This window comes from Anopheles funestus, chromosome 3RL, assembly GCF_943734845.2.
Source record: "Anopheles funestus chromosome 3RL, idAnoFuneDA-416_04, whole genome shotgun sequence".
Taxonomy (NCBI): Eukaryota; Metazoa; Arthropoda; class Insecta; order Diptera; family Culicidae; genus Anopheles; species Anopheles funestus.
Genome location: NC_064599.1, coordinates 63,206,899 through 63,221,414, shown reverse-complemented (window position 1 = coordinate 63,221,414; position 14,516 = coordinate 63,206,899). Strand labels below are relative to the sequence as shown.

At 34.3% G+C, this 14,516-nt stretch overlaps 1 long non-coding RNA gene across 3 annotated transcripts; it reads left to right on the top strand.

The window, feature by feature from the left end:
• The first annotated feature begins 1,508 nt into the window (after positions 1-1,508).
• Positions 1,509-13,853, top strand: LOC125770313 (uncharacterized). Of its 3 annotated transcripts, XR_007419166.1 has the most exons (6): positions 1,509-2,046; positions 3,276-3,465; positions 3,992-4,181; positions 4,833-5,737; positions 7,881-8,260; positions 8,976-9,172. It is a non-coding gene; the product is annotated as an uncharacterized LOC125770313 (long non-coding RNA). The 3 variants fall into 3 exon arrangements; XR_007419167.1 differs by lacking the exons at positions 1,509-2,046; positions 7,881-8,260; positions 8,976-9,172 and adding an exon at positions 11,501-13,853 and having other exon boundaries at positions 2,857-3,465; positions 4,833-5,022; XR_007419168.1 differs by lacking the exons at positions 1,509-2,046; positions 3,992-4,181; positions 4,833-5,737 and having other exon boundaries at positions 2,857-3,465.
• The last annotated feature ends 663 nt before the right edge of the window (positions 13,854-14,516 follow it).

Below are 14,516 nucleotides of genomic sequence, written 5' to 3'. Positions count from 1 at the left end.
AAGGAACTTGGTTCCTCGAATAACTTCCGACACAGACATCTGAGGGCATGGCCGTCCAAGAAGAAAATGTAGCCATTGGTGCCATCTATCGACCACAGGTTAAAAATTGGCGATCCGTTGGATACTGACTGAGTTATAGGCAAAAGTTGGTGCAAAAATGAGCCTTATGACATTTTCAAATTTTTATATTTTTTTTAATTTTTTCTGATTTTTTACTCTTTTTTTAATTTAAAGCATTATTTGAGTGAAAAGAAACTCATTGCAACCAATTGGCATTAAAATAAATCAATTTTATTTTTTTTGCAAAATTTCTCAAAAAAATGGCAAGGGGTACCCCTTATGAAATTTTCGAGTGGAAAATTTTTTTGATTTTGCTTCTGATTTTTTATTCTTTTTTTAATTTAAAGCATTATTTAAGTTAAAAGAAACTTATTGCAACAAAATTCGCATTAAAATATAGCATATTTATAAATTTTGCTAAATTACTCAAAAATGAAGAAAATTTTACATTTTCTCAAACAGGGTAAGGAACTTGGTTCCTCGAATAACTTCTGGCACAGACATCTGAGGGCATGGCCGTCCAAGAAGAAAATGTAGCCATTGGTGCCATCTATCGACCACAGGTTAAAGATTGGCGATCCGTTGGATACTGACCGAGTTATAGGCAAAACTTTGGTGCAAAAATGAGCCTTATGAGATTTTCAAATTTTTATATTTTCTTAATTTTTTCTGATTTTTTACCCTTTTTTTAATTTAAAGCATTATTTGAGTGAAAAGAAACTCATTGCAACCAATTGGCATTAAAATAAATCAATTTAATATTTTTGCAAAATTTCTCAAAAAAATGGCAAGGGGTACCCCTTATGAAATTTTCGAGTGGAAAATTTTTTTGAAATTTTTTTCTGATTTTTTATTCTTTTTTTAATTAAAAGCATTTTTAAGGTGAAGAGAAGCTTATTGCAACAAAATTCGCATTAAAATATAGCATATTTATAAATTTTGCTGAATTACTCAAAAATGAAGAAAATTTTACATTTTCTCAAACAGGGTAGGGAACTTGGTTCCTCGAATAACTTCTGGCACAGACATCTGAGGGCAAGGCCGTCCAAGAAGAAAATGTAGCCATTGGTGCCATCTATCGACAGGTTAAAGATTGGCGATCCGTTGGATACTGACTGAGTTATAGGCAAAAGTTGGTGCAAAAATGAGGAAAATTTTACATTTTCTCAAACAGGGTAGGGAACTTGGTTCCTCGAATAACTTCCGACACAGACATCTGAGGGCATGGCCGTCCAAGAAGAAAATGTAGCCATTGGTGCCATCTATCGACCACAGGTTAAAGATTGGCGATCTGTTGGATACTGACCGAGTTATAGGCAAAACTTTGGTGCAAAAATGAGCCTTATGAGATTTTCAAATTTTTATATTTTCTTAATTTTTTCTGATTTTTTACACTTTTTTTAATTTAAAGCATTATTTGAGTGAAAAGAAACTCATTTAATTGGCATTAAAATAAATCAATTTAATTTTTTTTGCAAAATTTCTCAAAAAAATGGCAAGGGGTACCCCTTATGAAATTTTCGAGTGGAAAATTTTTTTGAAATTTTTTTCTGATTTTTTATTCTTTTTTTAATTTAAAGCATTATTTAAGTGAAAAGAAACTTATTGCAACAAAATTCGCATTAAAATATAGCATATTTATAAATTTTGCTAAATTACTCAAAAATGAAGAAAATTTTACATTTTCTCAAACAGTTTAGGGAACTTGGTTCCTCGAATAACTTCTGGCACAGACATCTGAGGGCATGGCCGTCCAAGAAGAAAATGTAGCCATTGGTGCCATCTATCGATCACAGGTTAAAGATTGGCGATCCGTTGGATACCGACCGAGTTATAGGCAAAAGTTGGTGCAAAAATGAAGAAAATTTTACATTTTCTCAAACAGGGTAGGGAACTTGGTTCCTCGAATAACTTCTGGCACAGACATCTGAGGGCAAGGCCGTCCAAGAAGAAAATGTAGCCATTGGTGCCATCTATCGACCACAGGTTAAAGATTGGCGATCTGTTGGATACTGACTGAGTTATAGGCAAAAGACATTTTCTTACATTTTCTCAAACAGGGTAAGGAACTTGGTTCCTCGAATAACTTCCGACACAGACATCTGAGGGCATGGCCGTCCAAGAAGAAAATGTAGCCATTGGTGCCATCTATCGACCACAGGTTAAAGATTGGCGATCCGTTGGATACTGACCGAGTTATAGGCAAAACTTGGTGCAAAAATGAGCGTTATGAGATTTTCAAATTTTTATATTTTCTTAATTTTTTTCTGATTTTTTACACTTTTTTTAATTTAAAGCATTATTTGAGTGAAAAGAAACTCATTGCAACCAATTGGCATTAAAATAAATCAATTTTATTTTTTTTGCAAAATTTCTCAAAAAAATGGCAAGGGGTACCCCTTATGAAATTTTCGAGTGGAAAATTTTTTTGAAATTTTTTTCTGATTTTTTATTCTTTTTTTAATTTAAAGCATTATTTGAGTGAAAAGAAACTTATTGCAACATAATTCGCATTAAAATATAGCAAATTTATAAATTTTGCTAGACTACTCAAAAATGAAGAAAATTTTACATTTTCTCAAACAGGGTAGGAAACTTGATTCCTCGAATAACTTCTGGCACAGACATCTGAGGGCATGGCCGTCCAAGAAGAAAATGTAGCCATTGGTGCCATCTATCGACCACAGGTTAAAGATTGGCGATCCGTTGGATACCGATCGAGTTATAGGCAAAACTTGGTGCAAGAATGAGCCTTATGAGATTTTCAAATTTTTATATTTTCTTAATTTTTTCTGATTTTTTACACTTTTTTTTTAATTTAAAGCATTATTTGAGTGAAAAGAAACTCATTGCAACCAATTGGCATTAAAATAAATCAATTTAATTTTTTTTTGCAAAATTTCTCAAAAAAATGGCAAGGGGTACCCCTTATGAAATTTTCGAGTGGAAAATTGTTTTGAAATTTTTTTCTGATTTTTTATTCTTTTTTTAATTTAAAGCATTATTTAAGTGAAAAGAAACTTATTGCAACAAAATTCGCACTAAAATATAGCAAATTTATAAATTTTGCTAAATTACTCAAAAATGAAGAAAATTTTACATTTTCTCAAACAGGGTAGGGAACTTGGTTCCTCGAATAACTTCTGGCACAGACATCTGAGGGCATGGCCGTCCAAGAAGAAAATGTAGCCATTGGTGCCATCTATCGACCACAGGTTAAAGATTGGCGATCCGTTGGATACTGACCGAGTTATAGGCAAAAGTTGGTGCAAAAATGAGGAAAATTTTACATTTTCTCAAACAGGGTAGGGAACTTGGTTCCTCGAATAACTTCTGGCACAGACATCTGAGGGCATGGCCGTCCAAGAAGAAAATGTAGCCATTGGTGCCATCTATCGACCACAGGTTAAAGATTGGCGATCCGTTGGATACTGACCGAGTTATAGGCAAAACTTGGTGCAAAAATGAGCCTTATGAGATTTTCAAATTTTTATATTTTCTTAATTTTTTCTGATTTTTTACACTTTTTTTTAATTTAAAGCATTATTTGAGTGAAAAGAAACTCATTACAACCAATTGGCATTAAAATACATCAATTTAATTTTTTTTGCAAAATTTCTCAAAAAAATGGCAAGGGGTACCCCTTATGAAATTTTCGAGTGGAAAATTTTTTTGAAATTTTTTTCTGATTTTTTATTCTTTTTTTAATTTAAAGCATTATTTAAGTGAAAAGAAACTTATTGCAACAAAATTCGCATTAAAATATAGCATATTTATAAATTTTGCTAGACTACTCAAAAATGAAGAAAATTTTACATTTTCTCAAACAGGGTAGGGAACTTGGTTCCTCGAATAACTTCTGGCACAGACATCTAAGGGCATGGCCGTCCAAGAAGAAAATGTAGCCATTGGTGCCATCTATCGACCACAGGTTAAAGATTGGCGATCCGTTGGATACCGACCGAGTTATAGGCAAAAGTTGGTGCAAAAATGAGGAAAATTTTACATTTTCTCAAACAGGGTAGGGAACTTGGTTCCTCGAATAACTTCCGACACAAACATCTGAGGGCATGGCCGTCCAAAAAGAAAATGTAGCCATTGGTGCCATCTATCGACCACAGGTTAAAGATTGGCGATCCGTTGGATACTGACTGAGTTATAGGCAAAAGACATTTTCTTACATTTTCTCAAACAGGGTAAGGAACTTGGTTCCTCGAATAACTTCCGACACAGACATCTGAGGGCATGGCCGTCCAAGAAGAAAATGTAGCCATTGGTGCCATCTATCGACCACAGGTTAAAGATTGGCGATCCGTTGGATACTGACCGAGTTATAGGTAAAACTTGGTGCAAAAATGAGCCTTATGAGATTTTCAAATTTTTATATTTTCTTAATTTTTTCTGATTTTTTACACTTTTTTTAATTTAAAGCATTATTTGAGTGAAAAGAAACTCATTGCAACCAATTGGCATTAAAATAACCCCTTATGAAATTTTCAAGTGGAAAATTTTTTTGAAATTTTTTTCTGATATTTTATTCTTTTTTTAATTTAAAGCATTATTTGAGTGAAAAGAAACTTATTGCAACAAAATTCGCATTAAAATATAGCATATTTATAAATTTTGCTAAATTACTCAAAAATGAAGAAAATTTTACATTTTCTCAAACAGGGTAGGGAACTTGGTTCCTCGAATAACTTCTGGCACAGACATCTGAGGGCATGGCCGTCCAAGAAGAAAATGTAGCCATTGGTGCCATCTATCGACCACAGGTTTAAGATTGGCGATCCGTTGGATACTGACTGAGTTATAGGCAAAAGTTGGTGCAAAAATGAGGAAAATTTTACATTTTCTCAAACAGGGTAAGGAACTTGGTTCCTCGAATAACTTCCGACACAGACATCTGAGGGCATGGCCGTCCAAGAAGAAAATGTAGCCATTGGTGCCATCTATCGACCACAGGTTAAAGATTGGCGATCCGTTGGGTACTGACCGAGTTATAGGCAAAACTTGGTGCAAAAACGAGCCTTATGAGATTTTCAAATTTTTATATTTTCTTAATTTTTTCTGATTTTTTACACTTTTTTTAATTTAAAGCATTATTTGAGTGAAAAGAAACTCATTGCAACCAATTGGCATTAAAATAAATCAATTTAATTTTTTTTGCAAAATTTCTCAAAAAAATGGCAAGGGGTACCCCTTATGAAATTTTCGAGTGGAAAATTTTTTTGAAATTTTTTTCTGATTTTTTATTTTTTTTTTAATTTAAAGCATTATTTAAGTGAAAAGAAACTCATTGCAACATAATTCGCATTAAAATATAGCAAATTTATAAATTTTGCTAAATTACTCAAAAATGAAGAAAATTTTACATTTTCTCAAACAGGGTAGGGAACTTGGTTCCTCGAATAACTTCTGGCACAGACATCTGAGGGCAAGGCCGTCCAAAAAGAAAATGTAGCCATTGGTGCCATCTATCGACCACAGGTTAAAGATTGGCGATCCGTTGGATACTGACTGAGTTATAGGCAAAAGTTGGTGCAAAAATGAGGAAAATTTTACATTTTCTCAAACAGGGTAAAGAACTTGGTTCCTCGAATAACTTCCGACACAGACATCTGAGGGCATGGCCGTCCAAGAAGAAAATGTAGCTATTGGTGCCATCTATCGACCACAGGTTAAAGATTGGCGATCCGTTGGATACTGACCGAGTTATAGGCAAAACTTGGTGCAAAAATGAGCCTTATGAGATTTTCAAATTTTTATATTTTCTTAATTTTTTCTGATTTTTTACACTTTTTTTTAATTTAAAGCATTATTTGAGTGAAAAGAAACTCATTACAACCAATTGGCATTAAAATAAATCAATTTAATTTTTTTTGCTAAATTTATCAAAAAAATGGCAAGGGATACCCCTTATGAAATTTTCGAGTGGAAAATTTTTTTGAAATTTTTTTCTGATTTTTTATTCTTTTTTTAATTTAAAGCATTATTTAAGTGAAAAGAAACTTATTGCAACAAAATTTGCATTAAAATATAGCATATTTATAAATTTTGCTAAATTACTCAAAAATGAAGAAAATTTTACATTTTCTCAAACAGGGTAGGGAACTTGGTTCCTCGAATAACTTCTGGCACAGGCATCTGAGGGCAAGGCCGTCCAAGAAGAAAATGTAGCCATTGGTGCCATCTATCGACCACAGGTTAAAGATTGGCGATTCGTTGGATACTGACCGAGTTATAGGCAAAATTTGGAGCAAAAATGAGGAAAATTTAACATTTTCTCAAACAGGGTAAGGAACTTGGTTCCTCGAATAACTTCTGGCACAGACATCTGAGGGCATGGCCGTCCAAGAAGAAAATGTAGCCATTGGTGCCATCTATCGACCACAGGTTAAAGATTGGCGTTCCGTTGGATACTGACTGAGTTATAGGCAAAAGTTGGTGCAAAAATGAGGAAAATTTTACATTTTCTCAAACAGGGTAAGGAACTTGGTTCCTCGAATAACTTCCGACACAGACATGTGAGGGCATGGCCGTCCAAGAAGAAAATGTAGCCATTGGTGCCATCTATCGACCACAGGTTAAAGATTGGCGTTCCGTTGGATACTGGTCGAGTTATAGGCAAAACTTGGTGCAAAAATGAGCCTTATGAGATTTTCAAATTTTTATATTTTCTTAATTTTTTCTGATTTTTTACTCTTTTTTTAATTTAAAGCATTATTTGAGTGAAAAGAAACTCATTGCAACCAATTGGCATTAAAATAAATCAATTTAATATTTTTGCAAAATTTCTCAAAAAAATGACAAGGGGTACCCCTTATGAAATTTTCGAGTGGAAAATTTTTTTGAAATTTTTTTCTGATTTTTTATTCTTTTTTTAATTTAAACCATTATTTAAGTGAAAAGAAACTTATTGCAACAAAATTCGCATTAATATATAGCATATTTATAAATTTTGCTAGACTACTCAAAAATGAAGAAAATTTTACATTTTCTCAAACAGGGTAGGGAACTTGGTTCCTCGAATAACTTCTGGCACAGACATCTGAGGGCAAGGCCGTCCAAGAAGAAAATGTAGCCATTGGTGCCATCTATCGACCACAGGTTAAAGATTGGCGATCCGTTGGATACTGACTGAGTTATAGGCAAAAGTTGGTGCAAAAATGAAGAAAATTTTACATTTTCTCAAACAGGGTAAGGAACTTGGTTCCTCGAATAACTTCCGACACAGACATCTGAGGGCAAGGCCGTTCATGAAGAAAATGTAGCCATTGGTGCCATCTATCGACCACAGGTTAAAGATTGGCGATCCGTTGGATACTGACCGAGTTATGGGCAAAAGTTGGTGCAAAAATGAGCTTTATGAGATATTCAAATTTTTATATTTTTTTATTTTTTTCTGATTTTTTACGCTTTTTTAATTTAAAGCATTATTTGAGTGAAAAGAAACTCATTGCAACCAATTGGCATTAAAATAAATCAATTTAATATTTTTGCAAAATTTCTCAAAAAAATGACAAGGGGTACCCCTTATGAAATTTTCGAGTGGAAAATTTTTTTGAAATTTTTTTCTGATTTTTTATTCTTTTTTTAATTTAAAGCATTATTTAAGTGAAAAGAAACTTATTGCAACAAAATTCGCATTAAAATATAGCATATTTATAAATTTTGCTAGACTACTCAAAAATGAAGAAAATTTTACATTTTCTCAAACAGGGTAGGGAACTTGGTTCCTCGAATAACTTCTGGCACAGACATCTAAGGGCATGGCCGTCCAAGAAGAAAATGTAGCCATTGGTGCCATCTATCGACCACAGGTTAAAGATTGGCGATCCGTTGGATACCGACCGAGTTATAGGCAAAAGTTGGTGCAAAAATGAGGAAAATTTTACATCTTCTCAAACAGGGTATGGAACTTGGTTCCTCGAATAACTTCTGGCACAGACATCTGAGGGCATGGCCGTCCAAAAAGAAAATGTAGCCATTGGTGCCATCTATCGACCACAGGTTAAAGATTGGCGATCCGTTGGATACCGACCGAGTTATAGGCAAAAGTTGGTGCAAAAATGAGGAAAATTTTACATTTTCTCAAACAGGGTAAGGAACTTGGTTCCTCGAATAACTTCTGGCACAAACATCTAAGGGCAAGGCCGTCCAAGAAGAAAATGTAGCCATTGGTGCCATCTATCGACCACAGGTTAAAGATTGGCGATCCGTTGGGTACTGACCGAGTTATAGCAAAACTTTGTGCAAAAACGAGCCTTATGAGATTTTCAAATTTTTATATTTTCTTAATTTTTTCTGATTTTTTACACTTTTTTTTAATTTAAAGCATTATTTGAGTGAAAAGAAACTCATTGCAACCAATTGGCATTAAAATAAATCAATTTTATTTTTTTTGCAAAATTTCTCAAAAAAATGGCAAGGGGTACCCCTTATGAAATTTTCGAGTGGAAAATTTTTTTGAAATTTTTTTCTGATTTTTTATTCTTTTTTTAATTTAAAGCATTATTTAAGTGAAAAGAAACTTATTGCAACATAATTCGCATTAAAATATAGCAAATTTATAAATTTTGCTAAATTACTCAAAAATGAAGAAAATTTTACATTTTCTCAAACAGGGTAGGGAACTTTTTTCCTCGAATAACTTCTGGCACAGACATCTGAGGGCAAGGCCGTCCAAAAAGAAAATGTAGCCATTGGTGCCATCTATCGACCACAGGTTAAAGATTGGCGATCCGTTGGATACTGACTGATTTATAGGCAAAAGTTGGTGCAAAAATGAGGAAAATTTTACATTTTCTCAAACAGGGTAAAGAACTTGGTTCCTCGAATAACTTCCGACACAGACATCTGAGGGCATGGCCGTCCAAGAAGAAAATGTAGCTATTGGTGCCATCTATCGACCACAGGTTAAAGATTGGCGATCCGTTGGATACCGACCGAGTTATAGGCAAAAGTTGGTGCAAAAATGAGGAAAATTTTACATTTTCTCAAACAGGGTAAGGAACTTGGTTCCTCGAATAACTTCTGGCACAAACATCTAAGGGCAAGGCCGTCCAAGAAGAAAATGTAGCCATTGGTGCCATCTATCGACCACAGGTTAAAGATTGGCGATCCGTTGGGTACTGACCGAGTTATAGGCAAAACTTTGTGCAAAAACGAGCCTTATGAGATTTTCAAATTTTTATATTTTCTTATTTTTTTCTGATTTTTTACACTTTTTTTTAATTTAAAGCATTATTTGAGTGAAAAGAAACTCATTGCAACCAATTGGCATTAAAATAAATCAATTTTATTTTTTTTGCAAAATTTCTCAAAAAAATGGCAAGGGGTACCCCTTATGAAATTTTCGAGTGGAAAATTTTTTTGAAATTTTTTTCTGATTTTTTATTCTTTTTTTAATTTAAAGCATTATTTAAGTGAAAAGAAACTTATTGCAACAAAATTCGCATTAAAATATAGCAAATTTATAAATTTTGCTAAATTACTCAAAAATGAAGAAAATTTTACATTTTCTCAAACAGGGTAGGGAACTTGGTTCCTCGAATAACTTCTGGCACAGACATCTGAGGGCAAGGCCGTCCAAAAAGAAAATGTAGCCATTGGTGCCATCTATCGTCCACAGGTTAAAGATTGGCGATCCGTTGGATACTGACTGAGTTATAGGCAAAAGTTGGTGCAAAAATGAGGAAAATTTTACATTTTCTCAAACAGGGTAAAGAACTTGGTTCCTCGAATAACTTCCGACACAGACATCTGAGGGCATGGCCGTCCAAGAAGAAAATGTAGCTATTGGTGCCATCTATCGACCACAGGTTAAAGATTGGCGATCCGTTGGATACTGACCGAGTTATAGGCAAAAGTTGGTGCAAAAATGAGCCTAATGAGATTTTCAAATTTTTATATTTTCTTAATTTTTTCTGATTTTTTACACTTTTTTTAATTTAAAGCATTATTTGAGTGAAAAGAAACTCATTGCAACCAATTGGCATTAAAATAAATCAATTTAATTTTTTTTGCAAAATTTCTCAAAAAAATGGCAAGGGGTACCCCTTATGAAATTTTCGAGTGGAAAATTTTTTTGAAATTTTTTTCTGATTTTTTTTTCTTTTTTATTTAAAGCATTATTTAAGTGAAAAGAAACTTATTGCAACAAAATTCGCATTAAAATATAGCATATTTATAAATTTTGCTAAATTACTCAAAAATGAAGAAAATTTTACATTTTCTCAAACAGGGTAGGGAACTTGGTTCCTCGAATAACTTCTGGCACAGACATCTGAGGGCAAGGCCGTCCAAAAAGAAAATGTAGCCATTGGTGCCATCTATCGACCACAGGTTAAAGATTGGCGATCCGTTGGATACTGACTGAGTTATAGGCAAAAGTTGGTGCAAAAATGAGGAAAATTTTACATTTTCTCAAACAGGGTAAGGAACTTGGTTCCTCGAATAACTTCCGACACAGACATCTGAGGGCATGGCCGTCCAAGAAGAAAATGTAGCCATTGGTGCCATCTATCGACCACAGGTTAAAGATTGGCGATCCGTTGGATACTGACCGAGTTATAGGCAAAACTTGGTGCAAAAATGAGCCTTATGAGATTTTCAAATTTTTATATTTTCTTAATTTTTTCTGATTTTTTACACTTTTTTTTAATTTAAAGCATTATTTGAGTGAAAAGAAACTCATTACAACCAATTGGCATTAAAATAAATCAATTTAATTTTTTTTGCAAAATTTATCAAAAAAATGGCAAGGGATACCCCTTATGAAATTTTCGAGTGGAAATTTTTTTTGAAATTTTTTTCTGATTTTTTATTCTTTTTTAAATTTAAAGCATTATTTAAGTGAAAAGAAACTTATTGCAACAAAATTTGCATTAAAATATAGCATATTTATAAATTTTGCTAAATTACTCAAAAATGAAGAAAATTTTACATTTTCTCAAACAGGGTAGGGAACTTGGTTCCTCGAATAACTTCTGGCACAGACATCTGAGGGCAAGGCCGTCCAAGAAGAAAATGTAGCCATTGGTGCCATCTATCGACCACAGGTTAAAGATTGGCGATTCGTTGGATACTGACCGAGTTATAGGCAAAATTTGGAGCAAAAATGAGGAAAATTTTACATTTTCTCAAACAGGGTAAGGAACTTGGTTCCTCGAATAACTTCTGGCACAGACATCTGAGGGCATGGCCGTCCAAGAAGAAAATGTAGCCATTGGTGCCATCTATCGACCACAGGTTAAAGATTGGCGTTCCGTTGGATACTGACTGAGTTATAGGCAAAAGTTGGTGCAAAAATGAGGAAAATTTTACATTTTCTCAAACAGGGTAAGGAACTTGGTTCCTCGAATAACTTCCGACACAGACATGTGAGGGCATGGCCGTCCAAGAAGAAAATGTAGCCATTGGTGCCATCTATCGACCACAGGTTAAAGATTGGCGATCCGTTGGATACTGACCGAGTTATGGGCAAAAGTTGATGCAAAAATGAGCCTTATGAGATATTCAAATTTTTATATTTTCTTATTTTTTTCTGATTTTTTACACTTTTTTAATTTAAAGCATTATTTGAGTGAAAAGAAACTCATTACAACCAATTGGCATTAAAATAAATCAATTTAATTTTTTTTGCAAAATTTCTCAAAAAAATGGCAAGGGATACCCCTTATGAAATTTTCGAGTGGAAATTTTTTTTGAAATTTTTTTCTGATTTTTTATTCTTTTTTTAATTTAAAGCATTATTTAAGTGAAAAGAAACTTATTGCAACAAAATTTGCATTAAAATATAGCATATTTATAAATTTTGCTAAATTACTCAAAAATGAAGAAAATTTTACATTTTCTCAAACAGGGTAGGGAACTTGGTTCCTCGAATAACTTCTGGCACAGACATCTGAGGGCAAGGCCGTCCAAGAAGAAAATGTAGCCATTGGTGCCATCTATCGACCACAGGTTAAAGATTGGCGATTCGTTGGATACTGACCGAGTTATAGGCAAAATTTGGAGCAAAAATGAGGAAAATTTTACATTTTCTCAAACAGGGTAAGGAACTTGGTTCCTCGAATAACTTCCGACACAGACATGTGAGGGCATGGCCGTCCAAGAAGAAAATGTAGCCATTGGTGCCATCTATCGACCACAGGTTAAAGATTGGCGATTCGTTGGATACTGACTGAGTTATAGGCAAAAGTTGGTGCAAAAATGAGGAAAATTTTACATTTTCTCAAACAGGGTAAGGAACTTGGTTCCTCGAATAACTTCCGACACAGACATCTGAGGGCATGGCCGTCCAAGAAGAAAATGTAGCCATTGGTGCCATCTATCGACCACAGGTTAAAGATTGGCGATCCGTTGGATACCGACCGAGTAATAGGCAAAAGTTGGTGCAAAAATGAGGAAAATTTTACATCTTCTCAAACAGGGTATGGAACTTGGTTCCTCGAATAACTTCTGGCACAGACATCTGAGGGCAAGGCCGTTCATGAAGAAAATGTAGCCATTGGTGCCATCTATCGACCACAGGTTAAAGATTGGCGATCCGTTGGATACCGACCGAGTTATAGGCAAAAGTTGGTGCAAAAATGAGGAAAATTTTACATTTTCTCAAACAGGGTATGGAACTTGGTTCCTCGAATAACTTCTGGCACATACATCTGAGGGCAAGGCCGTCCAAGAAGAAAATGTAGCCATTGGTGCCATCTATCGACCACAGGTTAAAGATTGGCGTTCCGTTGGATACTGACTGAGTTATAGGCAAAAGTTGGTGCAAAAATGAGGATAAGTTTACATTTTCTCAAACAGGGTAAGGAACTTGGTTCCTCGAATAACTTCCGACACAGACATCTGAGGGCATGGCCGTCCAAGAAGAAAATGTAGCCATTGGTGCCATCTATCGACCACAGGTTAAAGATTGGCGATCCGTTGGATACTGACCGAGTTATAGGCAAAACTTGGTGCAAAAATGAGCCTTATGAGATTTTCAAATTTTTATATTTTCTTAATTTTTTCTGATTTTTTACACTTTTTTTTAATTTAAAGCATTATTTGAGTGAAAAGAAACTCATTACAACCAATTGGCATTAAAATAAATCAATTTAATTTTTTTTGCAAAATTTCTCAAAAAAATGGCAAGGGGTACCCCTTATGAAATTTTCGAGTGGAAAATTTTTTTGAAATTTTTTTCTGATTTTTTATTCTTTTTTTAATTTAAAGCATTATTTAAGTGAAAAGAAACTTATTGCAACAAAATTTGCATTAAAATATAGCATATTTATAAATTTTGCTAAATTACTCAAAAATGAAGAAAATTTTACATTTTCTCAAACAGGGTAGGGAACTTGGTTCCTCGAATAACTTCTGGCACAGACATCTGAGGGCAAGGCCGTCCAAGAAGAAAATGTAGCCATTGGTGCCATCTATCGACCACAGGTTAAAGATTGGCGATCCGTTGAATACTGACTGAGTTATAGGCAAAAGTTGGTGCAAAAATGAGGAAAATTTTACATTTTCTCAAACAGGGTAAGGAACTTGGTTCCTCGAATAACTTCTGGCACAGACATCTGAGGGCAAGGCCATCCAAGAAGAAAATGTAGCCATTGGTGCGGGAAGATTGGAGATCCTTTGGATACCGTCCGAGTTATAGGCAAAACTTGATGCAAAAATGAGCCTTAGGAGATTGGAAAATTTATATTTTTGTTTTATTTTTTTATAATCTTTTATTCTGTTTTTTATTTTAAGCAATATTTGAGTGAAAAGAAACTTTTTACTAAGTGCAACAATTTCGCATTAAAATAGAACATAGTTTTATATTTTGCTAAATTGCTCAAAAAAAGGTAAGGCTATAGCCTTGTTATATTTTCAAATGGGAGCGCATCGCACAATCGCTCCTGTGTGTAGCGTTCCTTGTGGTGCAAAACTTCGCTTCTGGGAGCGCATCGCACAATCGCTCCTGTGTGTAGCGCTCCGTACGGAGCTACCTCTTTTTTACGTGGGCTGTGCGGGAGCGCGCACAATAAGATGAGCGGAGCGATATAGGTACCTCTTTCGCTCTTGACCCAACACTAATTACAACCTCTAAGATAATGTCAGCCATTTTTGGCTTATTAAACTTAGTTTTACCTCGTTGTCAGATATTCAATCCTTTAAGATTCCAAAGTTCCTAAAATATTAGCTATAATTTGAAGATCTCCGTGGTGTTAAAATTTGTTGACACCTTTTCGTCTCCTTATAAGCAGATCGACATTCAGGCGAAATCACCAAAATATTTCTTTAAAAAACGCCACTTTCTTCCCATTTAGGACGATTCAGCAGCAGCAGAACAATAATTTATAGTTTAGTGATGTTCAAAATTCTCCTAAAAGTCAATCTCGTTTTTTTCATTTCTGAGCGTGATCTTTTTCTTTATTTCTAGTGCAAGAATTCCTCGTAACTCAAGCTTTGCAACC